The following is a 14,117-nucleotide window of genomic DNA, read 5'->3' as shown; positions in this document are numbered from 1 at the left end:
TATTTTCCACACGTAAACAATGAGGTTAATACCTAATCTGCAACGGTATTGTGAGGGGGGATAAGAAGTCAATATTGTGATCATCTGGCAACATTGTTCTCGAGTATGAGAAGATTTTTACCAAGAAAATACTCTGATATCTGAAATTGTTCATATGTTTACTTGCTTACAGGTAGCAATGAGAATCTGAAAACCTATGGTATTGGATTTCAAATAACAAAAGGTAACGTTCCCTTTGAAAGGAAACATAAACTTTTGTGACAGGAATATACCTCCCTCAAAGATACATTGAATCCTGAACGTATCAATATATCTGTTGTGTATCTTTCGTTTGTCTGAATATGGTGTTCTTAACATTGAACTATCAACCACGTTCCTCCAATTAGTAAAGCAGCCGCCATAAAAAAAAACTCTTAGAAAAAATGTCTCCTGGGGTTTGAAACACTGCATCACAAACTGGGTCAGTAAGGATTAATGGTTAAGGGTTTAAGACCCTACATGGCTGAAAGACTTCTCTGAGGACCCCCTTGATAACAAGCGCACAGTAACACCACACCTTACAGCCTTCTGACTGCAGACCTTTCCGTTGACATTGTGTGCCGCAGTAAATACCCTTTGACTTCGAACTTCCACCCGAGTCACACCTGCTGGGACGGGAGGTTATCCCTGAGGGGATCTGATTGACGGGGATTTCAGGTGCAGGTCAAAGGTCACGCATGTATGGGGCAGCTGAAAACCCTCACCCATGCTAATTAAGAGCCGCCATCACGCAGGCGGTGAAGCTTGCGAGGATTGAAGATCAATAGATGCCAACTGGCGGGCTGCCAGGGCTCAGCACTTACCTCTGACGCCTCCAGCCGCCGTTCCTCTCCAAGATAATTACACAGCCTTGGCCTCCGATTTGAGGAGTGAGTGGTGGGGGGGGGGGGGGGGGGGGGGGTGCTGGTCCTGAAGTGGGGGGAAGCAGGGAGAGAATAATGACTTCATATCGTGTGAATAGGAGTCAGAGTCCAATAGGTCCCCCCCCACCCCCCAACACCCCACGCCCCATGTACACCTTAATGAACACCTTCTAGTGGAGGGACTTTGGCAGCAGCACTTGGAGCAAGTGGAGGGAAGCCGAGGGAACGTCACCACGGTCCGTGGTCGGCAGGGAGACGGATAGGGTCAGCGCAAATGTGAAGCGTATGAGAAATAAAATAAAGAGCAGAGTGGAACGGTGCCTTGTCGTCATAACTCTTACTTTCACTCGGCAGTGACGGCAATCAGGACGGCTAATTAAATGACCGCTGCCTTTAAAAAAAAAGTATATAATCCCCTGCACTGGCACGTGAACCCGCTGCTAAATTACGACACTATTATCACTTTGACAGAATAAGTTACAGAGAATGATCAACTATAGACCAAAAACGTGTGTAAGGGAAGTAATTGTAAAGTTTCAGGTCTGATGAGAACATTTGGATTCCTCCGGCGTAGTTTAAACTTTTGGCGAGGGTTCGCTCCATTAAGGACTTTGCCCCACCCCGGGCGGTGCAGAGTTGCCCGTTCACTCAGAGGCCAGAGGTAGGAGGTAGAATGGAGCGAGCAGAGGGCAGCGAGTTAAATAAGAGCTCCAACTACTGAGAAATTGAGAAAGAATCCCCCATCCTCCCCTCCTCCCAAACGGGAGAGGTGTGCTGCCTCTACCGACTGGACCGAATATGGAGAACACGTCTTCCCCTTTGATTTACCGAACAGTCAGGGGGGGTGCTCCATTAGCAGTGAAACAACATGGCCTCCAACCACGGATGTGATTTATGTATTCAATAAGCATCCATGGCTTTCTTTCCCCCCCCCCCCCCCTTGTGTTTCCCTTCCTTATTTCCCCGACAGCAGGTGGGAGAAAAGTCAGAGCGTCAGAAGCAATGTGTTCTCACAGCAAGCTGTCCCAGGCAACCGAGTCTTACAAGTCCATCACTAGGCTGGGCTGTAGTCTGTCGATGGCGCTGGATGCACTCACTCCTTCCTCCATGCCATTCCTCATTTACCTTTGCAAAGCCTGAAATCAAAGAATACCAACTGCTGTGGCATTGCACAGGGGAAATAGTTCAGCCAAGAAAGGGGCCCTTTTGAAAGGTTCGCACCCGTACTGAAGCCACGCATGCTAAAGAGGCTGCCTTTAAGGACCGAATGCACAAGCTCTGAATGAGAGCTAACAGTCAGGCTAGTGAGGGGACAATTAGCCAAGCAGGGGGTTCTACAGGGATGAAGGGATGAAGGGGGAATAGTACAAGGCTAAAAGCAGGTGAAGCTCGCTGGATCCTGCTGACTACTCGGCTTTCTAGCAGCTGCGGAGAGGCGCTCACAGCAGACTTTTGCCTATCAGCGAGCTAGTCATCTCCACAGGGAATCTGTGGGATGGATCAGATTGTCAGATCTCTTGGCCAAGAAAGGAGAGTTGAGGAAGAAATGTGACGAGGTCACAGCGGGCAAGAATTATCAAAGAACTCCAGTAGGGGGCGCCAGGACTTTAAAATCACAAGAAGCGCAAAGAGTGACCGTTCTGTTGGTGAGAAATATGTGAATTGTTCGCTGAATGGTCCTGCATGTTAATTAACGTTTACAATTGAATTTCCCTCACCGAGAATGTTCACAAATCCGCTCACAATATGTTGACAGGACACCGAAACAGCCTGCCCTGGCCATCGTATCCCTTCTTTTCCGCGTAGGCTATACTAGGTTATTAACTTATCCTGGAAATGATAATAGTATATTAAACAAATCCCAGCACCACACCAAAAGGAGGCAGCAAATCAGAGCTAAACATATCTGCGTTTCATTTCCACATGAAGAGAGCCCAAAACAGGTTTTTAATATTTGGATGTTTTATTTTCTTGAAATCAAGCAGGTTACATTTCATTAGTTTTTACACAATCTGATATTTGGAGCCATTTGCAAATATGCTCATAAATTACATGATTTGTAATCCTTATCGAAAAAAATCATAAAAGAATGAGGTGGTTAATGATCAATATTGGGATCAACAGTGATCACCCTACTGTAGGCATTACGTATGCAGGCAGAAAAATAAAAGTTCCCATTAAGGTCTCATGTGAAACACCACAGGTCTGAAATACTCAGGAACACATGAAAATGGTACAAAAATGAATTTCAATTTTTTGCTAAAGAGACGTTGACAGGCCCACAGAGAGCCTGGAGCTCACGGGACAACATTCACACACATTCTGCTTCATGAAGAGGTCAGATTATCGTCAGACCATAGACATTACATGCAAGGACACTGAACCTTTGGCCGGATTACACATAGAAATGCAATCCTAAACAAAATGGGTAAAGATAAAGCATGTTTATTGATGCGGCAAACAAAGGTTCAAATATCCTCCAAAGCACTTCAAGCCCTCAAAGAATGAAACTCAAAACGCAGATGAGGTAAAAGAAGAAACTTCTAAATTAAAGTGGAGCGACCCAGGGACAAGTCTGGTTTGGGTTAAAGATTATGGATGGTTAACTTTGTGTAACGCGTTTGGACAAGCAAGTTTAGGTTTTAGGCAAGCGAGTTTAGGCAGGCGACTTCAGGTATTAGGCAAGCGAGTTTAGCCAAGCGAGTACAGGCAAGCGAGTCAAGCCAAGCGAGTTTAGGTTTTATGCAAGCGTATTTAGCCAAGCGAGTACAGGCAAGCGAGTCAAGCTAAGCGAGTTTAGGTTTTATGCAAGCGTGTTCAGGTATTAGGCAAGCGAGTTCAGGCAAGCGACTTCGGGTATTAGGCAAGCGACTTCAGGTATTAGGCAAGCGAGTTCAGGCAAGCGAGTACAGGTAAGCGAGTCAAGCCAAGCGAGTTTAGGTTTTATGCAAGTGAGTTCAGGTATTAGGCAAGCGAGTTTAGGCAAGCGGGTTTAGGCAAGCGGGTTTAGGCAAGCGGGTTTAGGCAAGCGGGTTTAGGCAAGCGGGTTTAGGCAAGCGGGTTCAGGTATTAGGCAAGCGAGTTTAGGCAAGCAAGTTCAGGTATTAGGCAAGCGACGCGAGTTTAGCCAAGCAAGTTCAGGTTTTATGCAAGCGAGTTTAGGTTTTATGCAAGCGAGTTTAGACAAGCGAGTTTAGGCAAGCAAGTTTAGGTAAGAGTCAAGTTACTTTAGGCCTCACTTTATTTGCGGTTAAATTGCGGCATTAGGTTTAGAAAGAAGGTTAAGATCCAGGCTCAGGTTTGCTTCCAGCCTCGTCCCTCTAGCCGCTCCCTATAAAGAGGGTTCCCAGCTACCGTGTTAAAATACAACAGCTGGGATTACAGATGTGGAGTACAGAAATAAATGACAAAGATTGATTCAAACATTCTTCCCCCAAAATGTGGTGCAACATAATGGAGAAAATAATTACTTTCTCTCCATTGAAACCCAGTCATATCATACGATCTCACGAGGTCCCACCGCAAGGGGCGGACTTACAAGCTCTATAGAGTGTGCACTGTGTGTTAATGTTGGGTGTGGATTAATGTGCTGGTGTAGCCAGGGATCCTCAGGGTTTATGGGGAGTAGGACACACTGGTGTAGTTCAGTGCTGTGAAGTAAATTGATGCAAAAAGTAGAATCAGTTTCAAGGGCAATCAAATGTCTATAAATGCAGGAGCAGCCCCATCTGGTCTCAATCAGCATTTGATTTCATAGACTTAAATGAGAGAAAAAACAAGCATTTATTTACCGCAACAGTCCTAGTGCTTGAGAACCAGGTTTCAAAAAATGTCAATACGAGCCTCCAGGTGCATTGGAGTTACTGCGTTTAATTAACTTTAATTTAATTAAGAGCACACTAGTCAGTGGAGATGTTCACAGAAAAGACTGGTCTTCAGACCTTTATAAAGATCAGGAGGGATTATATAATTGCGGTTTGACGCGTTAGGTCTGTTCAAGGAGGAAGTAAATATTTACCAGCGTTGGGTCTCTGCACCATGACACCCAGCTGCCGCACATCTGGTCTCCCTTTAAGTCGCCTGAAGGAGAGGTCAACTTTATTGAACCGAAGGGGAATGGATCACAAGAAAAGGTACGGTTAAATCAAAGCTAAACATAGAAAGGATGAAAACAAGCATTGTCCAACATGGGGTTCGGCGATATTTTGATGTAAAAACATTTAGGTGTAAGATCCAACCATCAAAAACAGGCTCTTATCATGTTTCCAATGTGCCCCGAGTTGCTACGCCCTCATTGGCCACCAGGTGGCAGACTTGATTTTGTCAGTAGAAGGAGCAAAATAGCCATCCAGCTTGATTACAGCAATAGTAGAGGAGCGAGTCAAAATAATGCGTTTCAGCACCTTCAGCCATTGGCTCTTGTTCAAGGACATCCCGCTGATTGGCTGAAGTCAGATCTTATTCTCTAGAAAGTTTGTTACAGAAGCCCCTAGTATCAAAGCAACATACCCGCCAACCAAAACTAACCTTGTTGAATAAATGAAAATGTCTTCAAGATGGTGAATCAAGTATCTTACCGGTTCCACATGGAGTCCCTAGACCGCTGGACTGCAGGCCTTAGGTCTGTCCTCTGCTCCAGGACGAGGTCCGGAGTATAAGGAACCAGTCAGTCATTAAGCTGCTTGGTCTCTTCAAAGAGGTGGAGGTTTGACCGCCTGCACCATGAGGACGCTGTGGATACGGTATGGGACCATTTATCAGCGGATCTGAACTGCAGAACTTTAATCACATCAGCTGTAGATTTATATACCTTCTCCGGAAAGATGAGTGGGTGGGGGGGTCGTCAGCCCCTCAGCAGTGATCTTCATCCCCAGTGATCTTCATCCCCAGTGATCTCCTTCAATCCTGCTGGAGCAAACACTCAGTTACCATTTGGAGATAACCCATCTATCCTAGTGTACTCACTACCTAGTGTATCACTAAGTGATACAAACCAGTTCAGTGTTTCCCCCAGAAAATGGCTTAGTCAAGGGGCAGGGGGGGGGGGGGGGGTCTTCGGCGAGGGTTTCAGTTCGCAATAATATACACAACCATCTGAGGCCGCTTTTTCAATTCAAAAAGCTTTATGCCACGACTATTGTTTTGAACATTACGAATTATTTATCTTTATTATTTCTACTTGAGGAAAGTATGTTTTCTTTCCATACGAAAGTTTTGCACTTTGTTATTGCATAATTATTATTTTTTATACATTGTAGTCAAGGCAGGGCCCTACTGTTGTTAAGGCGGAGTCACACTAAATTTGTACCGGCTGTGTCACACTAAATTTGTACCGGCTGCCAAATTTGTACCGGGCGCGTCATCCATACGTAATCCATTCCAAACCTGCCTGTCAGCAGATGATCGCGTCGTCCGTTGCCGGGCAGGTTTAAAAAAAACATTCGCGCTCATGTTGCCAAAGACGAAATAACATAATACAGTTAACGGATCTCTAGATAATGTAATGTTTTGTTGGGTTCCTTAATAAACACACGATGTATCTTGAAGAGAAGGGCTTTATATTCATGACCCATCCATGAGGTAACATTAACCTTGTCACATTCTTAACATGCAGCGCGCCAATCCAACCGCGCATGCTCCGTGTGACGTCTAATAACTGATGTTGATATCATTACAGATAACACTTGTTTTTACTTTATATATATTTGTATTGTATTTAATTGTTTAATCAAATTTAGCAAGTAAACTGAGTGTTTAAAGCAGGTCAAGGACGAAATAGCACAATACAGATAACGGATCGCTAGATAGAAGGTTCGCGAATGTTCACGTCATTCGACGCGATCGTCCGTTGCCAGGCAACGGACGAAGCGATCATCTGTTGCCAGGCAGATTTGGAGTGGATTACGTATGGATGACGCGCCCGGTACAAATTTAGTGTGACAGCGGCCTTAACCATACAGTGCTGGGGGAAACACTGCAGTTACTTGGCTTAAACATCAAAGTTAGAAATAAGTTATTTTCCCCAAATGGCGATACCACCAGTTCCTGGCTGCGCTCTTTGATTTTTCTCGTTGATCAGATTGACCTCCAGGTTGGCCGCCTCCAGGCCCGCCGTTGCCTCCAGGTTGGCCACCTCCTCCAGGCCCTTCGCCCCCTCCAGGTCCTCCAGGCCGGCGCCACCTCCAGGCCCTCCAGGATGGTCTCCACAATCCGCCTCCAGGACCACCAGGTAGTCCGCCTCCAGGATGGCCGCTGCTATCGCCTCCAGGCCCACCGACTCCAGGACCTCCAGGTTGGCCGCCTCCAGGCCCTTCTGAAACGTGAGACACAAGTTCCAGTTGCACACTGGAAAATGTCTCCCCTTTCATGATGCACTGAAGAAGAGTTTAACTTTACCGGATGAGGAGTCCCCACCTGGCCCTCCATGCCGCCCCTTCCAGGTTGGACGCCTCCAGGACCTCCAGGCCACCGCCGCCTGGCCTCCGCCTCCAGGCTGGCCTCCACCTCCAGGCTGGCCTCCACCTCCAGGCTGGCCTCCACCTCCAGGCTGGCCTCCACCTCAGTCCTTCTGAAAGGCGAATGACGCGTTCCATTTGCACACTGAACATTTCTCCACGTACATGATGCAGATAATCAACTCCTCTGCTTTAGCTCCCACAGATGCCATACTGTGCAGCCTTGAGTAGGGTATTATTTAACCCAACAGCCAGCCACACACACCTAGCCTACATCCTGGAGCTGGTCCTAGTGGCTGAGAATGCATCTGACATTTTTCAGAACATTTCAGAGTTGCTGTGGCTGCATGTCAAAGGTTTAATTCTAAACAATTCACCAAGCCTAGAAAATATTTGCAGCTGTGCAGTTCAGTGTCTCACCGTTCTGCATCCCTTGGGCTGTACGGCCTTCCCTCCATCTGCAGCGAGCGCCTCCAGACGACCGCCACGGCCCTCACGGCGAGCACCTCCAGACGACCGCCACGGCCCTCACGGCGAGCACCTCCAGACGACCGCCACGGACCTCACGGCGAGCACCTCCATCACCTCTACTGAAACAAGATACAATCCATTTCAACACTGGAGATTTTTTCTCCTCGCTCACTCAGATGTCAGTAACTTATCTTCTCCCATACTGGGAGTTCTTGAGAAGTATCATTTCCTATAAACTCCAGTGATGGCTGCCATCGCCTCCAGGCCCACCGACTCCAGGACCTCCAGGTTGGCCTCCGCCTCCAGGTTGGCCTCCGCCTCCAGGCCCGCCGTTGCCTCCAGGACCTCCGCCGTCTCCAGGCCTTCCAGGTTGGCCGCCTCCAGGCCCTTCTGAAACGTGAGACACAAGTTCCAGTTGCACACTGGAAAATTTCTCCCCTTTCATGATGCACTGACGAAGAGTTTAACTTTACTGGATGAGGAGCCCCCATCTGGCCCTCCATGCCGCCCCTTCCAGGTTGGACGCCTCCAGGACCTCCGCCTCCAGGACCTCCGCCTCAGTCCTTCTGAAAGGCGAATGACGCGTTCCATTTGCACACTGCACATTTCTCCACGTACATGATGCAGATAATCAACTCCTCTGCTTTAGCTCCCACAGATCTCACTGATGCCATACTGTGCAGCCTTGAGTAGGGTATTATTTAACCCAACAGCCAGCCACACACACCTAGCCTACATCCTGGAGCTGGTCCTAGTGGCTGAGAATGCATCTGACATTTTTCAGAACATTTCAGAGTTGCTGTGGCTGCATGTCAAAGGTTTAATTCTAAACAATTCACCAAGCCTAGAAAATATTTGCAGCTGTGCAGTTCAGTGTCTCACCGTTCTGCATCCCTTGGGCTGTACGGCCTTCCCTCCATCTGCAGCGAGCGCCTCCAGACGACCGCCACGGCCCTCACGGCGAGCACCTCCAGACGACCGCCACGGCCCTCACGGCGAGCACCTCCAGACGACCGCCACGGACCTCACGGCGAGCACCTCCATCACCTCTACTGAAACAAGATACAATCCATTTCAACACTGGAGATTTTTTCTCCTCGCTCACTCAGATGTCAGTAACTTATCTTCTCCCATACTGGGAGTTCTTGAGAAGTATCATTTCCTATAAACTCCAGTGATGGCTGCCATCGCCTCCAGGCCCACCGACTCCAGGACCTCCAGGTTGGCCTCCGCCTCCAGGTTGGCCTCCGCCTCCAGGCCCGCCGTTGCCTCCAGGACCTCCGCCGTCTCCAGGCCTTCCAGGTTGGCCGCCTCCAGGCCCTTCTGAAACGTGAGACACAAGTTCCAGTTGCACACTGGAAAATTTCTCCCCTTTCATGATGCACTGACGAAGAGTTTAACTTTACTGGATGAGGAGCCCCCATCTGGCCCTCCATGCCGCCCCTTCCAGGTTGGACGCCTCCAGGACCTCCGCCTCCAGGACCTCCGCCTCCAGGACCTCCGCCTCAGTCCTTCTGAAAGGCGAATGACGCGTTCCATTTGCACACTGCACATTTCTCCACGTACATGATGCAGATAATCAACTCCTCTGCTTTAGCTCCCACAGATCTCACTGATGCCATACTGTGCAGCCTTGAGTAGGGTATTATTTAACCCAACAGCCAGCCACACACACCTAGCCTACATCGTGGAGCTGGTCCTAGTGGCTGAGAATGCATCTGACATTTTTCTGAACATTTCAGAGTTGCTGTGGCTGCATGTCAAAGGTTTAATTCTAAACAATTCCCCAAGCCTAGAAAAAATGTGCAGCTGGGCAGTTCCATGTCTCACCGTTCTGCATCCCTTGGGCTGCACGGCTCCCGGCCTTCCCTCCAGCTGCAGCGAGCGCCTCCAGACGACCGCCACGGACCTCACGGCGAGCACCTCCAGACGACCGCCACGGACCTCACGGCGAGCACCTCCAGACGACCGCCACGGACCTCACGGCGAGCACCTCCAGACGACCGCCACGGACCTCACGGCGAGCACCTCCATCACCTCTACTGAAACAAGATACAATCTATTTCAACACTGGAGATTTTTTCTCCTCGCTCACTCAGACGTCAGTAGCTTATCTTCTCCCATACTGGGAGTTCTTGAGAAGTATCATTTCCTATAAAGTCCAGTGATGGCTGCATTCCAGTTTTTTCTGAACCGTTTGACCACGCCATGGAGGAGTTTATAGGATGTACAGTTCTACGGCTCACCCGTCTGTTCCTGTAGGACTGAACGGCTCCTGGCCACCATCCACCTGCAGCTCCCAGCTCCAGACCCGATCTGTTGAAGCCTCTGGGAGTACAATCCGCTCCTGAACAAAAACAAACCACTGTTCATAAATCATTTGGTACTCTGCAATCCTTGGAAATATTATGAAGCATGAGCTCGAATATAGAAAATGTTCAAATCCTGTGTAATGATTAGTTGTACAAATGTGCATAGTTCTATTGATTACTTTTTTACTTCTACAACACATTTAATGAATAGTGGGAAACTACACAAGAAAGGTAAATGAATGCGGTTTTAACGCGGTTATATTAGTAAAGCAAGTCTTACCCAAAAAGTCAATAAATGGTGACCACATTTTATTATTATTATTATTATTATTATTAACTATTTAGTGCTTCACTAAATTCCTATAGCAAGTGGAAACGTTACTCTCCTTCATTGGTGATGTTCATGTTCCTCGATATCTTCCAATGGACTCGTTGTGAAATCCTTCTGGTTCCTCTGCGTTGAAGTGCGTTGTTCAATTTCCAAGGGGCGTGTCTAAAGGGCGCGATCTAAAATGGGTCGATCCTATGCTATTGGATAGGCCTCGACTAATCATAGCATTGGAACCGGTGATGCAGAAATACATATTCCTCAAAATCTAACGAAGAGTAGTAGTCGTTCGTTCTTTTAGTGAGCATATACAGTCTTTAGTTCACTAACTTCCATCTTTTTTGTTGAAACACCTCTACATGTTGCGTATATCCAACCTCACATTAGATAGCCTAAAGGGTTGTTATTGGTCGGTCTATTTCGTACCGGGCAGAGAACGTTATATAAAGGAGGGGCGCCTGACCGCATCTTTGAAGAGCAATTTATGAGGTTCGTCTAGTTCCGAAGCTATTGGTAAAATACGCAAAACGAATATTGAAATGTTAATTTTGGCATTTAATATGCATCTACATTTTGCCAGTGAAGGAGTTTAGGTTTGCCATTCCGAGGTCTAACAGGCAGTAAACATGTTCATTAAAATACAAATGCAAAGTCCACAGAACATACGCGAATAAAATCCACATTGCACCACCAGCGGTCAACAGCAGCAGCAGCACGTGTATTGAAAGTAGAAAAGTAGTAAAGAGAAGAATAGAATTGGGAGAGTGGTGTGCAAGTCAGACACCGCATCTAACCCAGGACCACCTTGCAGATAACAAGCAGCAAACCTTCTACCAGACCAACCAAACACACATCAACAGGCCCCCAGTCAGTAGGGTCAGTCAGACAGGTTTCCACAGAAGGGCTCAGTGGGGTTATGGGTTTAGCAAATACAGAACCCTTTCTTCCTTCCACAAGTTTCCATCCTGGATTTTTCGGACATGTGGAGTCGGACATGTTTCAAGTTTCAAGTTATCCGTGGATTCTTGAGGGCAGTGAAGTATCTGCAGAGGTGACGTCCAGGTCCAGCGGTCGGCCGCATTGACCACGAGATCTTTAACCGAGTGGGACCGCCTGTTTGTAGTAGGCCTGAAATAGTTCGTGTTCAACAGCATGGAGGTCCTGTAGTTTCCATCAGAGTTGCTGCAGTTCTTCCATGCTGCTTCCACAGTGAGCAGAGGACACTTCCCAGTGTGGTGGTCGGTGCTGTAGCGGTCCGCAGCGTTAGTTAGTCAGTCGATCCCATAGATAAACCACTCAACACAAACTACCACTTCCATCAGCAAATCCACATTAACCTCCAGCGGTAAAACATACAATAGAGGGGCGAGAACAGACGACAGGAGGAGATGGGGAGAGTGTAACATGTGCAGTGCTCATGAAGGAAGTACCCCGCGTTACTCACTGCGTGGGTCCCGGTGGCGGGGGGTCCACGTCGGTGGCCACGATGTCCGGATTGTTCAACCCACGCAATCCAACGCAAAAAAAAACCGATTAACAACCGTCACGGTGGGGGCGCTTTATAAGGAGAGGCGGGGGAGACGCAGCTGAAATCAATTAAGAACTGACCAGAATAACGTGATTGGTTGTGAGCGAGTAGCTCGAGACGAGAGAAGGCAAAGGCCTGCGGATTGATTCGGTTAAACAAACCAGGCACTCACGAGGAAAGCTGGAGGTTGTATTGATGTTGAATGTTACATTTCCTTGTTCAAGTATTTTTTTAATTAATTTTGAATGTTAAATATTCTATGTTAAATCCCAAATAAATTGTTGACATTTCTAAACGAAAGCCGGAGACTCCATCATTAAATGTATTAGTTTTCGCGGTTATTCAGCTTCTTCTTCTCCTTCTGTCTGTCTGTCTGTCTGTCTATGTATAATGCTGTGAAAAGCGAGGGTCGCATTTCCCCAGATCCTACCATTTAACCCCGTTTACCTGTGCATACATACATAGCACCACACTACAAACAACAACCATGCAAGTTGCAATACAGTTTAATCAGTGGTGTAGTCTATTTTATTGTAGTGGGTATACTGTGATGATTCCCTCCCAGCCTCGTACAAACCCGTCCGACCGGTACGTGTACGTGTGTGGCGCTTATGGGGTGTCGCACCACACTCACCAACGCAGGGGTCTACAACCCGCTGATTTAAGAGTATAACGATTATCAACAATCATGGAAAGAACCAGGTTTAATAACAGTATGAACAAATATTACACAAAAATTACAAGTTGTCCTTTGTATATCTATAGTAGCAATAGCACATGCTAAACAAGGACAAAATCTACTCAAAATAATTGAATGAACTGTTTACATCCATGGCTAACCAGTGCATGAGAAGGAGATGACAGGAGACTAATGTTTCACTCTTTCAATTGCTCTAATTTGAGCTCTTACTGTTGTTATCTAACATACCATACAGTAATTGAATTGTGTAAAAGTGTGAAATTACTGCACCTTAAAAATGACCATGAATTAGCTATACTCTCATTTGCATAGTGATTAACATTATGAATTTCAATTGTGTATACCAACTGTATGTTGGCTGACATTTACCTATAAATTTTTTTCCCTCCACTCTAACCAAGGATGCCTGTTTTTAAATTCCCTAGCCTGACACCCAGTCTGAAAGGCTGGCCAGGGGTTCTCATCTAAAAGTAACAAGGAGATATAAAGTGGGATTAAAACATTGTCTTCTGTTGACTACTTATTATGTGGTTTACACATTAATACGGGAGGACTGGACACACACACACACACACACACACACGCACACACACGCAAGCCCACGCACGCACACACACGCACACACACGCGAGAAGGAGGGGCTTGGCCCGCCAACTAACGTGCAAGGATGAAGGGGCAGCTTCGCGCTTCGTAACAGAGACAGGGCAGAGCGCGAGCGCGCAGCGGGAATTTTATGAATGGTGAATGTAGGAGATAACTTCCCCTGCGTAAAGTATTTTATTGCAGTTATACCCAACCGATATTTCCGAAAAATAAACACAGAAGTGAAAGATCTGTCACAAGACGATTGATACGTATCCGTGCACATTTTTAAGTGGGTATACGCAAATCCTGGTGCGTTCCTAGTGGGTATACGGCGTATACCTGCGTATCACGTAGACTACACCACTGAGTTTAATCCACTTCATTTATTTAAACAACATGATACATAATTCACACAGTTAACCATACATTAATTTGCCTGTCACAACACAACACTCACAATTACACTACCCTTCTTCCTGTCCGTCCGGCAAACTGGTCCATGGGGAACGCGTGCCAGATGATCGATGGCGATTATGTTTAGCAAACTCAATGTTCTTTGGGGCTATGAATTTCTTTAAAACTAAATAACAATTAGGTTGCACAATGCCAAGCCAATAAGATACAAAAGTTCAGGTTCAAAATAAAGACCCGCATAAACAGACACAACAGATGAGAGAATTATTTATAAAAGTTTCTGTGTACTGACTTTTGACTTTTGCATCCTTCACCCAAAAGGGGCAAAATAACAACGCTGTGACCGAAACATAATCCCGGGGGCGGTGTGGTTGTAGGATAATCAGAAGCGAAGGAAGTAGAGTCATTTTGGTCTGTACATG

The 14,117-nt window shown here is 46.8% G+C and overlaps 1 long non-coding RNA gene across 1 annotated transcript; it reads right to left on the bottom strand.

The window, feature by feature from the left end:
* Positions 1–3,331: 3,331 nt before the first annotated feature.
* On the bottom strand, positions 3,332–5,014 carry LOC115558857 (uncharacterized). Its single transcript, XR_003979379.1, has 2 exons — positions 4,921–5,014; positions 3,332–4,552 (listed from the first exon to the last, which is right to left on the bottom strand). It is a non-coding gene; the product is annotated as an uncharacterized LOC115558857 (long non-coding RNA).
* Positions 5,015–14,117: the final 9,103 nt, after the last annotated feature.

Source organism: Gadus morhua, chromosome 14, assembly GCF_902167405.1.
Source record: "Gadus morhua chromosome 14, gadMor3.0, whole genome shotgun sequence".
Lineage (NCBI taxonomy): Eukaryota > Metazoa > Chordata > Actinopteri > Gadiformes > Gadidae > Gadus > Gadus morhua.
Note: the sequence above shows the minus strand (reverse complement) of the source record. Positions and strands in the feature narration are given on the sequence as shown.